We start from the raw sequence: 22,462 nt of genomic DNA, 5'->3' as shown, positions 1-22,462 counted from the left end.
TGTGGCCCGCGGGCCGGATAAATGTCCTAGGTGGGCCGCATGTGGCCCGCGGGCCGGATAAATGTCCTAGGCGGGCCGCATGTGGCCCGTGGGCTGGATAAATGTCCTAGGTGGGCTGCATGTGGCCCGTGGGCTGGATAAATGTCCCAGGTGGGCTTCATGTGGTCCGTGGGCTGGATAAATGTCCTAGGTGGGCCACATGTGGCCCGTGGGCTGGATAAATGTCCTAGGCGGGCTGCATGTGGCCCGCGGGCCATAGTTTGAGGACGCCTGTTTTACAGTTTCTTCATATATGTCTTATATAGGCTGGTGATTTTATTCCTCAAGTATTTTACAGATTTTTGTCACTATTTCTTCATTTCCATTTCTAGCTTGTTATATTTTTAACTGATAAAAAAATACAGTTTTTAGCCAGGCAACTCATCAAATCAAGGTTTACTAATTCTAGGAGGTTATGTGTGCCTTAAATAATCTCTTGAGCTTTGTAGGTATGTAAAAGTGTCATCAGAAATACATAATTTTACCTTATTTCCTTAAGCATTCATTCACTCCTTCATTATTTTATTTTATTTTATTCTATTATTTTTAGAGACAGAGTCTCACTTTTTTGCCCTAGGTAGAGTGCTGTGGTGTCACAGGTCACAGCAAACTCCTGGGCTTAGGCAATTCTCTTGCCTCAGCCTCCCATGTAGCTGGGACTACAGGAGCCCACAACAATGCCTGGCAATTTTTTATTGCAGTTTGGCCAGGGTCGGGTTCGAACCTGCCACCCTCACCCTTGGTATATGGGGCTGGCGCCTTACTCACTGAGCCTCAGGCACCGCCCCCACTTCTTCACTCTTTTATTGATTGGGTTTATCCCATGTGCAACCATTTTCTAGGTGCTTGGACTTTGTCCGTGAATGAATTTCCCAGGATTTCTGCTTTAGTGGGGCTTGTATCCCAGCAGGTTAACTATAAGCAGAAGAGAAAACAAGCTATAGTAGAGCAAAGTTACCAGCATGCCTGGTCTCCAGGAGCAGTGAGGGGTGGAGTAGGGGAAAGTGGAGACTAGTAGGAGGGAGGGAGGGGGAGAGAGAGAGAGATATTAAGAGTAGAGAGAAATATTAAAGAGAGAAAGAAATGGGGAACCATTGATGGTCTTTATTCTTGTTTTATTTTCTGCTCATAAACTTACAAATAAAGCTTTCATTATAACATGAGAGGATGCTGCTGTATTCCTTGATCACTTCTAAAAGTTTTGTAGAATCCCTAGTATTTTCCAGGGATACAATCATGTCATCTGCGAAGAGTGAAAGTTTAATCTCTTCTGATCCTATATGGATACCTTGATTGCCTTTTCTTCCCTAATTTCAATGGCTAAAACTTACAGAGAGGTAGATGTATGGAACAGGATAGAGAACCAAGAGATGAACCCATCTACTAACTGTTTATGATCTTTGACAAGCCAATTAAAAACACTGAGTGGAGAAAAGACTCCCTATTTAACAAATGGTGCTGGACGAACTGCCTGGCGACCTGCAGAAGACTGAAACTGGATCCACACCTTTCACCAGTAACTAAGATTGACTCTCACTGGATTAAAGATTTAAACTTAAGACGTGAAACTATAAAAATACTAGAAGAAAGTGTAGGGAAAACACTTGAAGAAATTGGCCTGAGTGAAAATTTTATGAAGAGGACTCCCCAGGCAATTGAAGCAACATCAAAAATACACTACTGGGACCTTATCAAATTAAAAAGCTTCTGCACAGCCAAAAGCACAGTACGTAAAGCAAGTAGACAGCCCTCAGAATGGGAGAAGATATTTGCAGGTTATGTCTCCGACAAAGGTTTAATAACTAGAATCCACAGAGAACTCAAACAGATTAGCAAGAAGAGAACAAATGATTCCCTCTCAGGGTGGGCAAGGGACTTGAAGGGAAACTTCTCTGAAGAAGACCGGCGCATGGCCTACAGACATATGAAAAAATGCTCACCATCCTTAATCATCAGAGAAATTCAAATCAAATTTGAATTGTCTAACACCAGTAAGATTAGCCCATATCACAAAATCACAAAATCACAGATGCTGGCATGGTTGTGGAGAAAAGGGAACACTTCTACACTGCTGGTGGGATTGCAAACTAATATGTTCCTTTTGGAAAGAAATGTGGAGAACACTTAAAGAATTAAAAATAGACCTGCCATTTGATCCTATAATTCCTTTATTAGGTATATATCCAGAAGACCAAAAATCACACTACAATAAAGATATTTGTATCAGAATGTTCATTGCAACCCAATTCATAATTGCTAGGTTATGGAAGAAGCCCAAGAGCCCATCGATTCACGAATGGATCAATAAACTGTGGTATATGTACACCATGGAATACCATGCAGCCATTAAGAAGGATGGAGACTTTACCTCCTTCATGTTTACATGGATGGAGCTGGAAAATAGTCTTCTTAGCAAAGTATCCCAAGAATGGAAGAAAAATTATCCAATGTGCTCAGCCCTACTATGAAACTAATTTATAGCTTTCATAGGAAAGCTATAACCCAATTTTAGCCCAGGAATATGAGGAGAGGGGAGGGGAGGGGGAAGGGTGTGTGGAGGGAGGGTGATTGGTGGGATCACGCCTTGGTTCATCCTATAAGGGTACATGTGAATCTCTCTAAATGTAGAATATAAATGTCTTAATACAATAACTAAGAAAAAGACATGAAGGCTATTTTAACCAGTTGGATGAAAGTATTTCAAATCGTATACAGAAACAGTACACTGTACCCCATGACAGTATTAATATACACTGTTAGGATTTAATAAAAGAAATAACATGAGAGGAGCTGATCAGATCTTGAGTTCAAACAGGAAATATTTATGAGTTCTGAGGGGCCATAATTACCATAAATCCTTTATCCATAGATAAAAATATAAAGACTGGGCCTTCTTTTATCTTGTTTCCTTCTTCTGCTTTTCAGCTGACTTTATTCTGCAACTTTATGCGTATCTGTGAATGCAGAAGTGTTCCGAGGAGCACAGAAGTACCTGCGAGGACACCCCTGCCTGCCCTGGCATAGCTGGCAGTGGAAGCCATCGTCAGGGCTCAGTCAGGAGAAGCATCCCACGAGCGGACTGCAAAGATGGAGCGGGCGGCTTCTTTCAGCTAGACAGCCAGTTTGGCCAGAACCTTTTATTAAACGTATCTACTTTCTCCATCTCTGTTATAAACATCTTTATCATCCATAAATTCCCATGTTTAAGGGATCTCCTCTTGGACCCTATGTCTGCATTAGGAATGCGTTTATTTGTACCCAAGACTATTTGTGTTGAAGTGACATTTTTGTATGTTTAGTGCAAAAACTGCCACTGTTCTTGTCTCTTGAACATCTACTTTGGCCATTGCAGTGTGTTAATAAGCAAATAAATGATGTGTTCCAACATATGTTTTTTAAAAAATCACTCTGGCTTCTCTGAAGGGAGGCTCCAGGAATTACTGTGAGAAGATTCCTTTAGGAATCTGGGACAGACGTGATGGCAGCGCAGAGCAGAGGTCTGAGAATCTGGGCATCATCTGTTAGGGAAGCCAGTGGGAATTCTTATTGGACTGGATGCTGGGGCTGAGGGGAAAAGTGGGTCAGGGATGACATTAGGGTTTGAGCTTGAGAAAGTGGGAGAGTGGAGTTTTCACCAGGTGAGATGGGGAGGCTGTGAGATGCGCCATCTCACTGAGGTGGGGGAATGGGGCAACACATTCTCAATACGTGGCGATGTTGATGTCTAAAATCAAGAGGTTGAACAAGAGAACAAGTAGGGGATGCAGACAGAGCAGAGCATCAGAGACGTGGCCCCAGGGCCACCAGCTCCAAATCGAGGGAGAAGGGCAGCCAGCAAGGGAGTCTGAGAAAGATGCCTCAGGTAACAGGAGGGAACCAGGAGGCCGAGGATGTGAGAATGACCAGCAACCTCAAATGCTGCTGATGGTGTCACTGGCACAGACTTTGCCAGAAAGAGGGATGTGAGGTTCATTTTCAGGAACACCTAAAAAGGAGAGAGGAACAGAGAATTGGGCTGAGGGAGAAGTTGTTAGAGTCGTAACAGAGGTCTCAGCTGCCCCGAGAAGGAGCCTGGGAGCTGGGGTGGCCATTCAGAGACGCCCGGCCCTGGGGTAAAGGTGTTAGCCTCCCAGGGACCAGTCACTGGGTGTGGGCTGCTCCCAGGAAGAGGACATAGCCTTGGGTGAGGTCCCTTAGGACTGTTCTGGGGTCTCAGCTGTGGCTGGGAGCCGCTGACTCTCTGGGAAGCTGTGAGAGGTACAGCACTGCACCACACATGGTGAAGATGAAACTGACCACAGGCTTCAACAGCGCGGAGGCTGCCATGAACTTCACATTGAAGGTGGAGCGGTAGGGAAAAAAGCCAGCTTGGAGGAGGGTAGGAATAAATGATGGAAAGAGATTGACAAACAAGCAAATGCATAGCAGCCCCATTAACATAGCAGCCACTTTAACATGTTAGGAGCAAGGAGCAGTGGAGGTGCGTTGTAGAAACTTACTGCCGGTTTCCCAGACCCACTTCCCCGGAGGGAACGGGCAGTAAGTTTCTATGTTGCTGGTCCCGATGCTGGAGGAAGCAGAAAAAATAACGGTGCAAGAGAGGAGTTTAGAACTGCTAAGGCAATGTCTTGGAGGACGCTTTGCAGGGTTGTGAATTGTTATCTCACGTGTGTCATATTGCATAATGAGAACCTACAAACATGTTGAGTGTTAGTGAAGTTAATGAACCACCCGGGTTGTGCTTGGCTTTATAAGAGCAAGGGCTCCAGAGTTTCACCATTTAAAACATCATGTTGAACAGAATGATGCTTCAGATTTACATAAATAGTGAATGGTGACCTAGTATTGATGAGCATTCTTTTTCAATATGATCATAATAGCCATGAATGTCATCAATTTCCTTTCTAGCATGTACTCCAGGAATTGCTGGGAGGAGGTTCTTTTAGGAATCTGGGACAGAGGCGATGGCAGCTCAGAGCAGAGGCCTGCGAATCTGGGCATTATGTTCATTATAGTGATGCCAGCGGGAATTCTTACTGGACTGGATGCTGGGTCTGAGGGAAAAAGTGGGTCAGGGATGACATTAGGGTTTGAGCTTGAGAAAGTGGAAAATAGACTCCTGTCTTAGTAGTGGGGTGGCTAAAAACAAGAGCAGAGAAGCCTATCACTTATTCTGTGCAATCGTGGGAGTTTAACTTATCTTCTCTATGTCTTGGGTTCCTTATTTTAAAAATACAGTGATAATTATGCTTATAGTGAGTAAAACTTGATTGCAGTGAGAGGACAATTGTGTTAACAAATGTCCCTCAGCAGAGTATCTGGTGGGGTCCGTGTGAATATTTGCACATTTGGCATCAACATCATCTTCATTATCATCATTGTTATTATTATTATTATTATTTTACCAAATTCCCCAAGAGAGCACTTTTGGAAGGAACTCTGCCAAGCTATAGCATCATCTATTTGGTAATACTGCAGATTTGTATCCCTAATGATAAATACGACTGGTGTGGAGTTTTTGTAATGACTGGGCTCGTGCATCTTTTTTGAGATTTTTCTAGGTCTTGGCCTTGAGATCACTCTGGTTGAAAAGTTGCATTGTGGAGCTTCTCACTTTCCTCATATCATCAGGGGTTTTGAAACAGCATTGAAAATGTCTTTGTCCAGGTTATGTGTAACTCAGTTGTAAAATCGTCTAGCCCTGGTGTCTTTCATTAAGGGCAAATTTGTAATCATGTTTACAACCCATTGGGAGGTGACTTGGCGTATGTATGTATGTCTGTGACTTGTAGTATGTGACATCTATTTCAGGACTTCTGTCTGGTGCGTCCGCCGTGCATTCCAGGCTTCTGATGACGTGTGTCTCCGTCTCTACCTCTATCTTGATCTACCCTCCTCCTGTCTTTCCCTTCGGTCTTCCCACCCCTTGAGGTCTCTCCTTAGATTCATTTCGGTTTGATTTCTTCCTTCCTTCCTTTTTTGGCTTGCTTAGATTTTTTACTTGGGAGTAGTTTTCATAATTTTTCCTTTGGCTGAGAAATATCCATTTTTTAAAATTTTCTTTACATGTTTATTTGGAATAGAGCTATACAACCTATATATACAATGTATATAGAGATTTATACGCTTATAATTCTTAAATGTCTTTCTCATATATGTGTTTAAGCTTCCCGTTGCATTTTAAACCATGAACATTGTATTTTTTTCTTATTCAGTCGCATAAGGCTGTATATTTATGTATTTTATTTTTTCAAAGAACCATATTCATGTATATATATGCTATATGTTTAAATGTATATTTTCCTTATGTAATTAAATTTTTATTTAATTAATTAATTTCAGTTTTTACTTGAATAACTATTTTTAGGTTTTTTGGATTGTTCTTTTTTTCTTATTTTCTATGAAAAGAACTAATTTCCTTTACATTTTCTCTTCCCTTTTACAACACAGCACCATCCTGGGTTCCAAATGTTTTCCTAAACATTGATTTTAAGTTTTGATACAAAGTTTCTTCTCCTTTTCCTTGCTTTTTAGATAGTCTATAATTTCAGTTGCACTTGCCAATTTGTGTTTTTTCAGGCTAAGTAGTCAATAATTTTTGGTCTTTTTTGTTACTTATTTATAGTCATTAATAGTCCCTATTATTTTGCTCACAATATATAGTCTGTCAAATTTTAATTTTGAATTTCTTAAGCTTTTTTGTAACCATGAAGATGATCAATTTTTATAAATGTACGTTAGGTATGTAACATGTATGTTTATTTACATGTATAAAGAATAATACGTATACATATCATTTATAAAATGGATGCAATACATCAATTGCATAATTCTGACTTATAGAATACTAATACTGCGACTTCAGCTTTATTGTTGAGTAGTAGACCTTTACTCACCTTTTTTTATTTTCTACTTTCTTTATTACTTTATCTTAGATGTATTTTTTTGTCAACAATATGGAAATGACTTTTACTTTCAAAACAAGTTTGGCCACCTCTGTCCATTGACATCTAGTGTAAGACACACCACGTACGACGTACGGATTCCTTTCCCTTTCTTCATACTTTATTGCACTTTGTTATTATTTTCTCTGCTCTGGTGTTGTTACTATAGATACCTGTTTATTCTCCTTATTAGTTTAGAATTTATGCCAAACCACCACCAATTATCTCCCCTTTCTTGAAGCTCAGAATCACTCTTCTGCTATTATATTAAAATACAACATGGCAATTGCTCCCAGCCAAGATTCTTTAACCCTCCTCCTCCCCACTACTTTCTTCTTAACCTGATGCAATAAGAACTAGGAAATGCTACTACGTCTTCCCTCTGGTCTGTCTCACATCCTTTGTTCTTCTAATTTTGAACATTTCCCCTTGTGGTGTGTGGCATCTACCCCAGGGCTGCTCTCTGGTGTGTCTGCCGTGGGTGCCAAGGCTCCTGATAACTGTGTGTCTCTATCTGCTTCTGTCTTGACCTACTTCTCCCTCCTGTCCTTCCCTTCTGTCTGCCCCCCACCCCCCCTCCCGGAGGTCTCTCGTTAGATTCATTTGTTGCTCGATTCCTTCCTTCAGTACTGTCTCTGGGTGAGTTGTGTGGGTGATACATGCCTCCTGGTGTGTCTGCAGGTTATCGTTCTTACACATCAATCAATAAATATTATTGTGCTTTGACATAGAATTCTTGGGTCAAAATTCATTCTCTTAGCAGTTTCGCAATGCTATTCTGCTAGCTCCTTTTCATCCTTGAAAATTATTGCCCTTTCTGCATGGAAGCTGAAATGTTGTCTCTTTATCCCTGAGATCCCAAAGTGAAGAACCCTGGCGGCCTTTGGCTTGATGAGTGTGCCTTTTTCTAGTATCAATCTTGCCTCTGATTGGGTGAGGATTTCAGCCTTCAGACTCAAGCCTTTCTTTTTCTTTTCTACTCTTTTAAATTAAATCATAGCTGTGTCCATTCTTTAACTCAGTACCTTTCTTTATAAATGTATTAACTGTTTCTTATCGCCCTTTCTCCACCCACCATTCTTTGGTCCACCTGTAAGCGTGAGTACGTGCAGATTAACCTTACCCTCTCTCCAGTTCTCCTCATCTCTTGCTATCGCCTCACACTCTGTTTCTTAACTTTTCCTTTTGGGTTTATGCTTCAACTTTTACTTGGGATTCCAGGTTCAAATACATTGTCCTTTAATTATTGACGTTTTTAGGTTTAAAGGATTGTTATATACAGTTAATCCTCATTATGCATGAATTCTGTGTTTGCAAATTTGCTTGCTTGCTAAGATTTATTTGTAACTTTAAAATCAATACCCTGGAGCTTCTGCTGTCATTCGTGAACATGTGGAGAGTAGCAAAAATGTGTATCACTCAATGCACACATGTTCAGATGAGGTCAAACAACGCGGGGCTCGGCCCTGTTTCCAAATTCTGTAAACTAATGTCCTGTTCATAGTTGATTTAGTACATTTTTCATAGCTGGGGGCTTTGGGGGTGATTTTTGTATTTAAAATGGCCCCCAAGAATATTGCCCAAGTCTGCCCAGTGCTCATAAGTGCAAGAAGCTTTGTGCAGGCCTGAGACAGACTGCTGTGCAGGCATGTTAAGGGACCCATGATGTATACTAAATATAGATGTTTTTAAACAGAAGCACACATAGAATACGGTTATGTATTCATCAGTTGATGAGAATGTTGTGCCCAGAGGCTCGGAGAGATCTAACCTGGTATGTTCTCTCGAAGCAATGGTTTAGTACACATTATTCACAGTGACTTTATAAAACAACCACCCTAATAATGAGAATGAGCCGTGTCAGGTTCCCTGTGATCTTTTCTCATGCTATAATACAATCCAAGCGCTTTATGTTGTTTGTTGCTTATTTGGGTTTCCTGTCTCCCCCAGCACGTTTTTTGCTTGTAGATAGACTTTTGTGAGCACCCGCCAGGGGGTCCTTCTTCTACCTGTCAGTTCCTTCTGGACCAGACCACAGTTTTCCTTCCCCATTCAATGAGGCTCAGGGTCAGCTACCAGTACCTTAGCTTTGACCTTTACAGATGAGAAAAGTCTCTGCCCTACAGACTTATAATCCAGTAGATTCAGCTAAAAAAGAGACTCAGTCTCCTGTCCAGATTCTACAAAGCAACTCTGAGATCGGGAAGGTCAATAGATCTTTCAAGAAACCTTTTATAGCTCTCAGATCTCTGCAGGTCACGTCGTCTTTAGTTCTGCTGTGAGCAACTACTCAACCAGGGCTCTTAGTGTTTCCAGGCTCTTCTCTAATCTAGGGGAGCAGGAATCCTTTAGCAGAATTTCCTGCTGAGATTTCTGCATGTTCCAGAGCCTTGATGCCCTCATTAGGCCTCACTATCTCTGGACACCAAGTTTGTAGTGGTGGCTGGCAGTTGTGAAGGGGAAGTGGATATGTCATAAAGATGTCATCTTTCTAGAATAGGATTCTGAAGTGCACTATGCCTTCGACCATATTTGGTGAGCAACATCTTCCTCCACAAATAAATTATTTGGAAGTGTTGAGCTAGATGCCACCATGTAACTCCAGATGTTGTCACAGGAGAGTTGCCTCTGTCAGTGGCTCTCATTTCTAACACTGCTGCTCATAACGTTGGGGGAAGATTGGTTTATCTCTCTTTTATTTTCTAGTAAAGTTTCTTGCATCACATGGAAGCAGCTAAACTCTGTAATTATGAGCATCGGAGGGGAGGAATTTCCATAAATGCCATATGTTTTACCAACTCGGCTTCAGAAGAGGCTCACGTGTGAGTTTTTGATATTGCACTTCGGATGACACTTCTATTATTGTACAGTCTATTATTTTCAAAGTGAAGAAAATGAAGACACATTTACTGGGCCACTAACTCTTGTTAGCTCACCAAAAATCAATAGAGTTACTGATGATATACCTATCTTCCACTCAGAGTCATTCATTTCAAGCAGTTCCCACTAACGACTTCTAAATCCATTTGGGTAGATTACGTTTAGCTGTTGTCAGTGTGAGCACACTTTGCCACCTGTTTCTTTGTAAGTGTTTGTAATATTTATTTTACTTGTAAAGGATTTTTAAGATGTTTAACTTTAACTATGCTACTGATAAGTCATCACTTTTGTAAGTTTTCTCCATTTTTGGTCTTTATTTCAGTATCGAGTACCTTTTAACACCTATAGACCAAATTTGAATATTGCAGGAGCATCATTTCACATAGGCCGAATCTGATTCTTTGTGACATATGTGTGACTTCTGTTCAAGTGTATTCTGTTTGATATTTGAGACTGTGACAAGAGCTGCAGATATACAGGAAAAAGGCAAAAAAATGTGTGTTCAAATCTCTCTTCTGTGGGAATGTTGTTTACTCTTCATCAGTGCAGCTCTGCGTGTGTTCTTTAACCTCTGCGAGCTTTGGTCTTCTCACCTAAAAATGGGGATGAGATTACCAACCTCGCAGAATTCCCAGACTCAGTTTGGTAAAAGAAAGGGTTCATCAGAAATAGTTGATGCAACGTTACTGGAAATTGTAACTATGAGGAAAGGCCTTGTATATCTAGTGAGTCATACAAATGTAACTTTTAAGAAGAATATTCTCCCTACTGAGGAGAAGTACTCTCGATGGTACTTTGAACCATCGAGAGAAGCCAAAGTGTTAATTCATGGCACCATTTCTATTTGTTAAATTATGTCTGGCTTATCTCTGCGGCAGAAAGATAATCCATTTTTTCTATTTCCCATAACTGTATTGACTCCAAATTAGAGAACTTAAAAAAAATTCTAGAATTTAGACTTTTTGCTAAATTAGGTCTCCTTTTGCCACACACCATATTGATTTAAAAAATCTTTTGAAAAAAGATCATAAGATCATAAGATCTTAAGACCAGAGATGATCATAAGATCATAAGACCAGAGAAAATGCTGACAATTATATATAATAATGAGCAAATTATATATATAATTATATTTTAAGTTGTACCTATTACAAAGAGAGAGATATATATGAGAAAATTATACATGTATATATAAATTACAACTTATAGTTGTACCTATTACAGGTACAACTTAAAATGCCTAAATCAAAAATGATTGAAATGGCAAAGTTCAGTCGGAGACAGAAGGTGTGTGTGCCCAAAGCAGTCACTGAAGATAGTTGAATGACAGGGCTGTATGGAGAGGTGTGGGCAAGGTAAGGAACCCGCAAGGTTGGGGAGAATCCAGAGAACGGCCAGAGCAGATCCTTCCCATGCAAGGCCCTACGAGGCAGGGAGGGAGCTGTATTTCCAGAGAGGAGGCACTGGGACAAGAGAGCCACAGGTGAGCGCAGTGGCCACAGGCAGATGAGTGCAGCCACTGGCCCAACCTGGGCCTTCCTGGTGGAGCAGAGAGGGGGGTTCACTTGTCTACATTCCAGTTCTCTTTAGGAGCCACCATTGGACCATGTGCAATAGGGTTCTGGGAGGTAAGAGAGCCCGGGAGAAGCCATCTCCTGGGACATGGGCCAGAGCAAAGTGAGCGTGCAGCCATCGTGCACAAGAAGGATCACCAGCACAGCAGAAATTGAGAGGAGATGAGCAGAGATGGCTCATGAAGAGGGCATACTCTATATCACTGAGCTAAGCTGGTAATGTGAAAAGGAATGAATATTTGGCTTGCATTTTCTTCAAGTGCAGAAGACTCAGTGCTAAGCTCCAGTGCACTCGCCTGGCTGTGCGCAGTCATCCTCCGGCTCCCACCTGAGGCCTCCTTAGTGCTGCCTTAGCTCCTCCAGCACACCGCCTGCACTGGGCTCCACTGCCAGAGCTGGCTCTCTCTGCCTTTGTCCTGGCCAAGTCTCATCTCTGTGAGACAAAGGCAGGACCTTATCCATGTTGCTCTCAGTGGTCTCTCTGGTACTGTCTTAGTCCATATTCTGTTGCTTATAACAGAAGGCCTAAAACTAGGTAATTCATAATGAAAAGGAATTTATTTCTCATAGTTCTGGATGCTGAGAAATCCCAACTGGAGGGGCCACATCTGCTGAGGCTTTCTTTCTTTTTCTTTCATTTATTTATTTTTTTCATTTTAGACTAATAGGAAGTTATAAACAATTAGGTAACATTGTTTGCATTTGTTAGGTGAGGTCCTGGTTGTAGTTGTGGCTCTCACCCAAGAGGTGTGCTATATACCCTTACAATGCATCCACTAAGTGGAAGCACACCATTCCCCTCCCTCCACCCCCTCCACCCAACTTGAATTAAATTGAGTTTTTCTCTTGTGTGAGCATGTACTGGTTCTTCTACCAGCTTCACATTAGCATTGAATACATTGGATACTTGGATACTTGCTTTTCCATTCTTGTGATGCTTCACTAAAGAGACTATTCTTCTACTGGGTCCACATTATTACAAAATTTGTAAAGTCTCAATCTTTGTTTATGACTGAATAGTATTACATGGTGTGTGTGTACCATAATTTAGTAATCCATTTGTGGGTTGATGGACACTGGTGAGGCCTTCTTGCAGACAGGAACTCTGCAGAGTCGTGAAGTAGCCTGGGGCATCATACCACGGGGGAGGGGAGGCTGAGTGAGCTCATGTGCTGCCTCACGTCTCTTTTCCTATTCTTATAAAGCCGCTAGTCCCACTCCCATGATAACCCAGTAACCCATCAATCCATACATGGATCACTCCATTCAGGATAGAAGGGCCCTCATGATTCAATCACATTTTAAAGACCCCACCTCTCATTGATACCAGTTGGGGGTTAAGTTTCAACATGAATTTTAGAGGGAACATTCAAGCCATAGCAGGCACCTTGACCATTTGCTGGCCAGCAGAAAGCGTAGTGGGTTTGTCCTAATTAAATTAAAAGGCACTGTCAAACTTCACCCCTGATGCTATTCATCATTTTCCTTTCTGGGCTTCCATTTTCTAGGCTGCTAAATGAGAGGGTTTTATAGTGGCCAAGAGCTTAACCATGAATGCGGACTGGTGGACTCACACCTCAGCACTGCCATTTATAAGAATGTGGCATGGTTAAGTTCCTCTAACTCTCTGTCTCAGGGGCCTATCAGAAAATGGGGTGCTAATAGTACCTAACTTAATATTGTGGGGAGAACTAAATGAATCAATGCCCACAGATCACTTGGTGTTGTGCATGTTAAGTGCTGGCACGTGTCCTCATTATTGATGTTGTTATTATTAGAAGTTGACGACTAGATTCATCTGAACTATTTTGTGTTCATAAATGACCAAGATATAGGGTTGACTTATGAGAGGCAACTTATTATTGTATAGAGCAATTTGTACATAAAACACTCCCTGGACTCACCCTCACACTCTATCTGTACAAACTCTTCCATCCAAGAAAGAGTCCTCGTGAGTTGCTCCTTACCCACATGCAGGTGGAGCAACTGTCCTTGTGAGTTGCTCCTTAGCCACCCGTAGGTGTCTATTTTGTGGGTGTGGGGGGGGGCTTTTTATATCAGGTGGAAGGTGCTTATCCCTGTAATCCCTGTGAGTAATTGCTTAGTGACTTGCCAATGAAATTGACCCGTGGAAATACAACTTTTGGAAATATGACTTTTATCATTTTTTAAAGTAGATGTTGAATGCAAAGATATAAAGTGTATAGAATAAAAGTTTAACCAAAACCCTTGAAAATACAAAGCTTTGCTGTGATACTTCCCATACTCAACAGCCAGGCACTGAGGACCTCTGAATGACGATCTCAGGACCCTGGGTGAGGAGCTGTCCAGGGACCTACGTATCTGTGTTTATTCATCTTAATTTACTTCCCTGTCTCTCCATCCCTGGCCTTGCTCAGTAAATGATTTGAGGTGGATTAATACTTATCTCATTCAGCATTAAAACCCTCCAGTGAGAAATAGGCTATTATTATCCATTTTACAGATGAGGAAACAAAAACTGCCTGGAAATTAACTCTCATTTTTTGCTTTTTACTAAACATTTAGAGAATTTAGAACCAGACACTGCATAATTTTGATAAATTTCACTGGGGAAAACTTCATGTTTATTTCTGACCTCTATCCCAAACTCTCGGCCTGGAAGAGCCGGGATCTCATTCTCAGCGGAGCTGTGCCTATTTGGCTGTTCTGGGTCTGCAGTTTCCCATTATCAACCCTCCTGCGACTTGACAGCTTTGAATAATAGAAAGCTGTGTCTAAGAGGATGGAAATGACATTGGAGAGAGTGCCTCCTATCCTCCCTTTCCTGAAATCTCCGTGATTATAGGTAAGCCCTGGATGCAGGTCCAGCTGGAGATAACAAATTAATCTCTGAGGCTGTGAATGAAAACTTGAGGTTTGGGTTGAAACAAGGCCCCCAAAGAATTCCAATTTGTGCAAAGAGTCAACTGATGTCTCTGGCCCAGCTTGTGGAATTGCATTTCCATGTTTTACCTTTATGCTTTGAAATAGCCCACCCGGCCCTCCTCATGCGTCTCTTACACTCTGCAATAGGACACCAAGCCTCCCTTTGCCTTTTTGCTGAAAGGAAGCAGTAACAGAGGACTATTCTGGGGAGGCAGATACTACATGTAATAGGCTCCACTGTGGGAAGAAAAGCCAATGGTTGCGCATTTGCATCTACCTGGGGAAATAATACCTGAAGGGAAAAAGAAGACTGCATGTGTCAAAGTGCTCTCTGAAGCATCCTGCGTCAGGGTGCAGCAAGGCTGCATCAGACGGTGTGAAAGTCATAGCTGCAGGGACCGCAGCTTCTGCTTTAGCTCAGGCAGCCCTGCTCCTTGTGTTATTTCTGGCATAATTCAGCCATTTCTTTGATTCCCCTTTCTTTTAAAATATATTTCACTTCATACGACAATACGTTGATCAATACATCTATCCTTAAATATTGATATATTTTTCTTTATTTCCATGGGATACATTACAAAGTTTTGAGTTTTATGTATTGTTATCTTGCAGTTTGCACTCTAATACTGACATAGACAATTCAGACCCTATTTTATCATTGCGTTCAGGACTGGGTGAGTGAAAGGCAGAACAGGAAAGTGGCAAAGTATCATATAGGATGTGTCTGAGTGGACCTAACAGACTTCTTTGCCACAGGATGCTTGTTCTGACAATGCACATTCAGCCAGAAGCGACTGAGGGTGCCCTTTCACCTGAACCCCATCAGCAGGAGTGGCCAGTCATATGGGTGAAGGTGACCACCTGTGAGGTCTAGGAAATACTGGACAACACACACAGGGGTTATTGCACCCCTTTGGGGAGCTCAGCCCTGCACACACTGCTGTACTCTTGACAGCTGCTCATTTGTTAGATTAATTATTTTATTTAAATGACAAAAGGCTAACAAAAGCCCAAGAGTATTAACAAGCTGAGTGATCTACAGAAGGTTTGGTGAGAGGCCGTCCCTGTCCATAGGTGTCACACCTGAGGCTTCTTAGTTAAGATCATTAACCAGAGGTGTAAGAACTTGATGGGCCTCTGAAGAAAGTCTATGAAATCAACATTCAATTATAGCCGATCTGTCTCCTTAGGCAACTGAAAGTGGGGCCTGTTTTCCCGTGTGAAAGCTCATGACACCTCTTGAGAGTGGGACTTGGCTATGTTTTATTGCCTATAAATCCTTACTACTATATTAGCTGGCAGCATAAAGCTACCATTTGGAAATCCCAGTAAGTTAAATAAAACAATAGCCCCACAGACCTGCCAATTCCAATTTCTTTAATGTCTAGGATCATTAAGCGGCAGAAAGATTTCACCATGAAGCCATTACACTCACAATATTTGAACCCAGACAGCAGTTGTTCTTGGCCATTATGGATCAACTCTTCATAGAGTTGAAGACAGCTCCACATGGGAGGGCACAATTTGAAGTGTTGTCATAATAACTGAGTGCAAAACGGACGTGTGAGCCCCCCACCCCCATGTTACCTTCCTTCCTTATCAGTGTAGAAGTGCTTATTTCTTTAGCGAGTACTTGCTAACTGTTTCCTTTGGACTGGGTCCTCATAGTCACTGAGGGTACAGTAAGAGCAAATCAGACATGAAGCTCACTCTCAAGTTGGAAAACCACACAGTCCATATACGTAGTATATTTACAGAAAGAAATATAAAACGCTGAACTGTGTTAAATGCTACAAGTAAAAGCACCAGGTGCTCTGGAAAAGCATTACAAGGGGACCTCCTTGGGATTTGGGAGGCTCCCAGTTATCCTCCTGTAAAGATGGAGGCCCAGTATCGTCACACCGCTCAGCTTCCAAAGGGGGGCCTGGCAAACAGATCTGGGCACAAAATTACCAAATGAACATATCAAAAAACTTAACAATGTTTTGAAGGTCACAAAAACTAGCCGTATTCTAGTGACTATAATACTGGTGCCCTTTCTTTTTTATGATTGTCACCTTAGGATCTAGCGTAATACCATCTTGGAAAGGAAAAGATCAGGCTAAGAGAAGCTGTCAAGTGTGGGGACTTGGGGGAGGGAATTCTGAAGCTTTGGAGAAACTTCAGCATCAATTTATGTTTGCAACTTTCTGGGTTATTTTTGTCTTAAGGAGGAATAGAGTAATAGTTCCTTGCTTGGGCTTTGGAATCCAACAGACCCGACTCACAAATGGTTACTAAGGCTGTCTGATCCTCCATTCTTTAGTCAGAAGATGGTGGTAAATCTCATAGGATGAGCCAGCAGCGTAACAGACGTTATTCAGATACAGCTCTTGTTATGACTCTTGAAATGTAGTAAGTGCTGTAATCCCAGTACTCTGGGAGGTTGAGGCAGCTGGATCTCTTGAAATCCTGAGTTCAAGCGATCCTGAGCAAAAGCAAGAAAGACCCTATCGCTACTAAAAATAGGAAAACTAGCTGGGTGTTGTGTTGGGTGCCTGCAGTCCCCACCACTTGGGAGGCTGAGGCAAGAGGATAGGTTGAGCCTGTACGTTTGAAGTTGCTATGAGCTATGATGATACCACAGCACTCTACCCAGGGCCACAGAGTGAGACTCAAAAAAACAAAACTAAACTAAACTAAAAATTCATTAGTAGCTGTACCAAATCTGACCTTAACTAATTTAGAGGAAAAATACCACCTAAATTACTGAGGGGCTGTACTTGTAGATAGTCTTTGTTGATATCAGGTAGGACATTCATATACCTTGTACATAAATATTAATACATTTTTTGAAGAGGTTCAACAACTTGCCAGATTACCTGACTGTGCACACAGCAGATCCACCACCGGTGGGGTATTTACTATGAAGCTGATGGAGCTCAGGTCTCAGGGCTTTTGTTTATAATCAAAATCTTATAAACGTTCACTTGAAGAAGCTCTGAAAATCACATAAGCTTCAGATCTCACCGAGGATCAGCCCTTGGACACCACATTAGCATAATATTGGAAAAGTTTTGAATCCCAAGTACGTCTCATTTTGAGAGGTTTGGGTATATGCAGCTTCCCAACTTCCTTGGCAGGAAGACAGAAGGGAAAGAAAGAAAGGAAGACATAGAGGGAGACGGTCCGCTGTCCTTACAGACTGGGTTGGACAGTTGACATCTCTGACATTTCACTTTGATGCTTCCTGATATTTTATTTATTTTTTATTTTTTAAATTTTTTTGGCTGGGGCTGGGTTTGAACCTGCCACCTCTTGCATATGGGGCTGGTGCCCTACTCCTCTGAGCCACAGGCGCTGCCCTGATATTTTATTTTTTGTGTGAAGGTACATCTTCATCCTTTCAAATGCACATTTTGGCTTGCGATTATCTTTCATATCTTTTTTAAGAGCAATTTTGTGAAATCATGGAAGAGTCAATAATTTATGTTGTTTGTGAATATGAGTTCCACTGCAGAATCAATGCAGTGAAGACAGCTTGACCTATCAGCAGAGTGTTTGACGAGGATGTAGTTAATGAATGCAGAGTCCGTCAGTGGTTTGGAAAGCTCCATTGTGGTGATTTTAATCTTGAAAACAAGCCATGTGGGCCACCTGGAAGCTGTAGTGGAAGCGGGTCCATCTCGACCTACAAAGTGAATCGACAGGAAGGTTTGACGTCACTATTCCAACAATTCTGGACCACTTGAAACAAATTGGCAAGGCAAAGAAGTGGGATAGATGGGTTTCACGTGAATTAAATGAGTGTCAGAAGAGAAATCGTTTCGAAGTTTGCCTTGCTTTGGTGTCACGACATAAAAGTGAACCTTTCCTACGCTGTGTGGCTATGTGTGATGACAAATGGAATCTGTGGGACAAATGCAAGTGTTCTGCACAATAAAGATGAAATGCTGAAAAACTTTACTAAAGGGATTTTGGGATTTTGGGATTTGGGAGGCTCCCAGTTATCATCCTGTAAAGATGGAGGCCCAGTATCGTCACACCTCTCAGCTTCCAAAGGGCAGCCTGGCAAACAGATCTGGGCACAGAATTGTCAAATTAAAATGTCAAAAAACTTAAAAATATTTTGAAGGTCACAAAAACTGTCATATTCTAGTGACTATAATACTGGTGCCCTTTCTTTTTTATGATTGTCACCTTAGGATCTAGCGTAATATCATCTTGGAAAGGAAAAGACCAGGCTAAGAGAAGCTGTCACATGTGGGGGCTCAGGGGAGTCATCAAAAGAAGCCCCTAGTATCTGGCGGTCCAGCAGTGGTATCGTCCATTACGGCTTTATGAAACTTGGTCAATTTATTGCAGCAGATGGCTCCTGCAACTATGAGAATGGTCGTTATTAAGCAGCTGAAATTGGTCAATAGAGACAGGCCATCTTCTTGCAAGACAACAGCATTTCACAAACAATGCTGCTCAAACTATAGAAGCTGGACTTGGAAATTCTGTGTCTTCCACTGTATTTGCCAGACCTTGCACCAGCTGGCTAGACCACTTCTTCCAGGCTTTGGACCACTTAAGCTTGCCAGGAAGAATATTTGATCCTCAACAAACTTTGAAAATACCTTTTGCAATTTCATTGCCACTCACTCTCCAGCTTCTTTACTGCTGGCATACACAAGCTGCCATTGTGTTGATAGCTTCATACACAAGCTACCATTAGGATGGCAAAACTGTGTCGATAGTTTAGGTACATACTTTGATTAATTGTACTGCTTCTTATTTGAGATCTAATAAACTAAACTTTGGATTTGAAATCAGACATTCCTACTTAATGACCTAATAAATAAGATAGTGATATGCATATCATTTTTAGCGAGAAACAGCTACAATGAATAGGTTTTACAATTCAGTGGCTGAAAACACAGCATAGCACATCAAGTCCTTCATAGTTTGCTCAGTTAACTGCCCAAAGTGGAGGTTTTGAGGCAGGGAAAGCTCTGCTTCACTGGGGCATTAGGGGACCCGAGCTGCTAGTGTTAACATGTGGCTTTCAGGGCTGCTCTCAGCAGGACCTCATGGGCCATGGGCAAGTGCCAAAGCAAGAATGCATGGGAGTGTTTGCACGTGTGTGCGTACATCCGAAGAGTCAGGTTAGAAGTGCTGCGTCCTGCTTCCTTTTACGTCTCACTGGCTATAATTCAGTTTCTGGTCATCTCTTCCTATAAGGGACAGGGAGTGTAGCCTTGACTAGGGGAAATTGGCTGAAATAATCTCTGTCACATCAATCGGTCTCCTAATGGGGCTTTGTAGACAGTGCATGACTTAAACTCCTTCTCACAGTCCAAACATACAGGCAAACACTCTGGTTTCTCTCACCTGTGGCCCCTATTCCGTAGCTAAATCATCAGACCAGATAAACATAGAACTAGATGATAAGAAAGATCATTAGATAGTGCTTGGGGTGCTCTTTGAGTCTGTACATTAGAATAGTTTCTTTCCTTCTTTGACAACTTTCCAATCTCAAATTCATAATTAAATAAATGAATGAATAAATCAGTGAACGCATGCATGCTTCTCCTACTAGCTCAGGGTGTGGTGTATGGAAGAAGACTACAGCTTGAGTCCAATAATAATAATAATAATAGTGATAATTGCACCACACATTTAACTAGCAGGTTCAGCTTTTGAAGCCACATCACGTGTGGTATCATTTGGATCTTCATTACAGTTCTCCACTGCAGGCACATAGCCCATTTTGCAGATGAAAAAACTGAGGCTTGAAACGGCAACATGGACAGCTGAGGATTACATAGTAAGTACCTAAAGCAGGGACTCATTCTGGGTCTTCTAATTTCATGAGCAGCATCCTTTTCACAGAATTACATGTCCTTGCAATTTTGGTCCAAGTAAGAAAACACGAAATCTCACCTCCAGAGCCAAAGGTGCCTGTAAGAGACCACATTGAATTTTTGTTTACACCAGTGGGCCCGTCACAGGCAAGAACAGAACACCTGGATGGAAGAGGACATTTCAGAATGAGACTTGAGCCCCGGATTTGGAACAATGGCACTTTTCCAATGTTCTTTATACCAAGTTCTCTGCCATGCAAGTGGGATAGGGCAGGGGTCGGAACCCATGGGCCATAAACAAGTCTGGCCCACGTGCTGCCTGTTTTATCAATTTACCTGTCGTCCGTGGCTGCTATTACAGTGCGACAGCAATGCCGAGTAGGTGCTAGAGACTCCATGGCCTGCAAAGTCTAAAGATTTGCAGTCAGGCCCCGTACAAAAGCGTTTGTTGATGCCTAGGATGGAGCGGTGCTGAGTTCAGGGGACTGAGGAACAGGAAGCAATGACACAATAAGAGAGCTTGACGATGAGTCCAGGGACATGCGGCCGAGGAGGGAGAGCTATCTGACTCCATTTCTCTGTAGGAGGAAGGGTGACAGCGGCCTTCCTGACAAGGAAGAACAAGCCATCTGATTTACATATTGAAAGATTGATAGTAGTTTGCAAAGCACTGGGAGGACATTCCAGGCACAGAGAGCTGTTAATACAAAAGTACCAAGGCAAGACTTAAATCATTCTGCCTGGAACATTTTATTAAGTAAGAGCAGGGGAGTCGGGAAAACTGAAAGCTACCAAGCAGAGACTGGGGGCCAGATGAGGGTCACGTGCTGTCTCATTCAGTTCCGAAAACAGCCTCCCCCACCCCATGCAAGTCTTACCCCCATTTTACAGAAAAGGAGAGTAAAATTAAAAGAGATTGAGTAACTTACCTCTGTTTTCAGAATAGATCCTTGTTCTGAAGTTGAGTCCTGGGCTCCTAATGTTTGTGTCTGGTCCTCCACCAGCTGTGCCCTGGTCGGCCTCAGCCTGCCCAGCCAGCCACTGCTGTGCCTGCTCCCCTGTTCTGTTGCAAGTGCGTGACAGAGGGAGCACAGCAGCAGGTGGGGGAGACCTCTCCCGCCAGCCCAGCCCGGGCAGCAGCTCTCATGGCCAGATTTAACTCCCGGGTGTGGAGGCTGGCTGTCTTCTGTGTCGGAGAAAGCCTAGATTGATGTGAGCAGGGACCAGTGACCATTAATCATGATGAAAAGCAGCCACGGCCTCAACTTCAAGGTGAGCTCGTTTCCCTCCAGCTCACGCTGCTCCCTCACCTTATTTCGCCAGGCAGTGCAGCTTCCGAAATCTGCAATCAACTCGGGCCTTAAGGCGCCCTGGGACTCCAGCAGGTCTGATGTATCCACTTCACCTTCACACTCCAAGTCCAGAGGTGAGAACGTGTGAAGGAGCTACTTGTTCTCAGACCAATGCATATTTAAAGGACCGTAAAGGGAGATGGCATCTAAAGCAATGGACAGAGACGGTAAAACTGTTTTTTGAGAATCTTAAAAAACTTATTTAAGCTTTAAAAGGAGATCAGCCAATTGTCTGAAAATCTTTGCAATCATCATATTAAAATAGTACATAATGGTTTCCTTTTCCAGACAGAGGGAAAAGGGGTGATCGGGCAACCTGATAATAAGAATCATGTTTGATTTTTATAGCCATTTATCGTGAGAAAATACATAACACAATTCGCCACGTTAACCATTTTTAAGTATACAATTCAGTGGCACCAATAGCCTCTCACTCTAGCGCGATGATGCCACCATCCATCCTCAGAACATTCTCATCTCCCAGCATTGAACATTCTGCTCTTACCTCAGCCCCTGGCAACTATCCTCTATTTTCTGTTTCTATAATTTGACTGCTGGAGGTAACTTACATAAGTGGAATCCCACAGTATTTAACCTTTTGTGACAGGCTTATTCCACTCAGAATAATGTCCCCAAGGTTTAACCGTGTTACAGTGTATGTCAGAATTTCCTCCCTTTTTAAGGCTGAATCATGCCTTGTTGTATGTAGCTATCACCTTTGTCTATCCACTCATCTATGGATGGACTTGGGCTACTTTCACCCTTTGGATTTCATAAGAAATGCTGCCATGAGCAGGGCTTACGAATTTCAACTCAACGTCCTGCTTCAACTCTTTCGTATGTATACTCACAAGTAAAATTTTTGTATCATATAGTAACTCAGTTTTTAAATTTTTTAAGAACTACCACACTCTTTTTCATATTGCCTTCACTATTTT

The sequence above is a fragment of the Otolemur garnettii genome, unplaced genomic scaffold (genome assembly GCF_000181295.1).
Source record: "Otolemur garnettii isolate 467f Iridium unplaced genomic scaffold, OtoGar3 scaffold00062, whole genome shotgun sequence".
Taxonomy (NCBI): Eukaryota; Metazoa; Chordata; class Mammalia; order Primates; family Galagidae; genus Otolemur; species Otolemur garnettii.
This window is presented reverse-complemented; position numbering follows the sequence as displayed.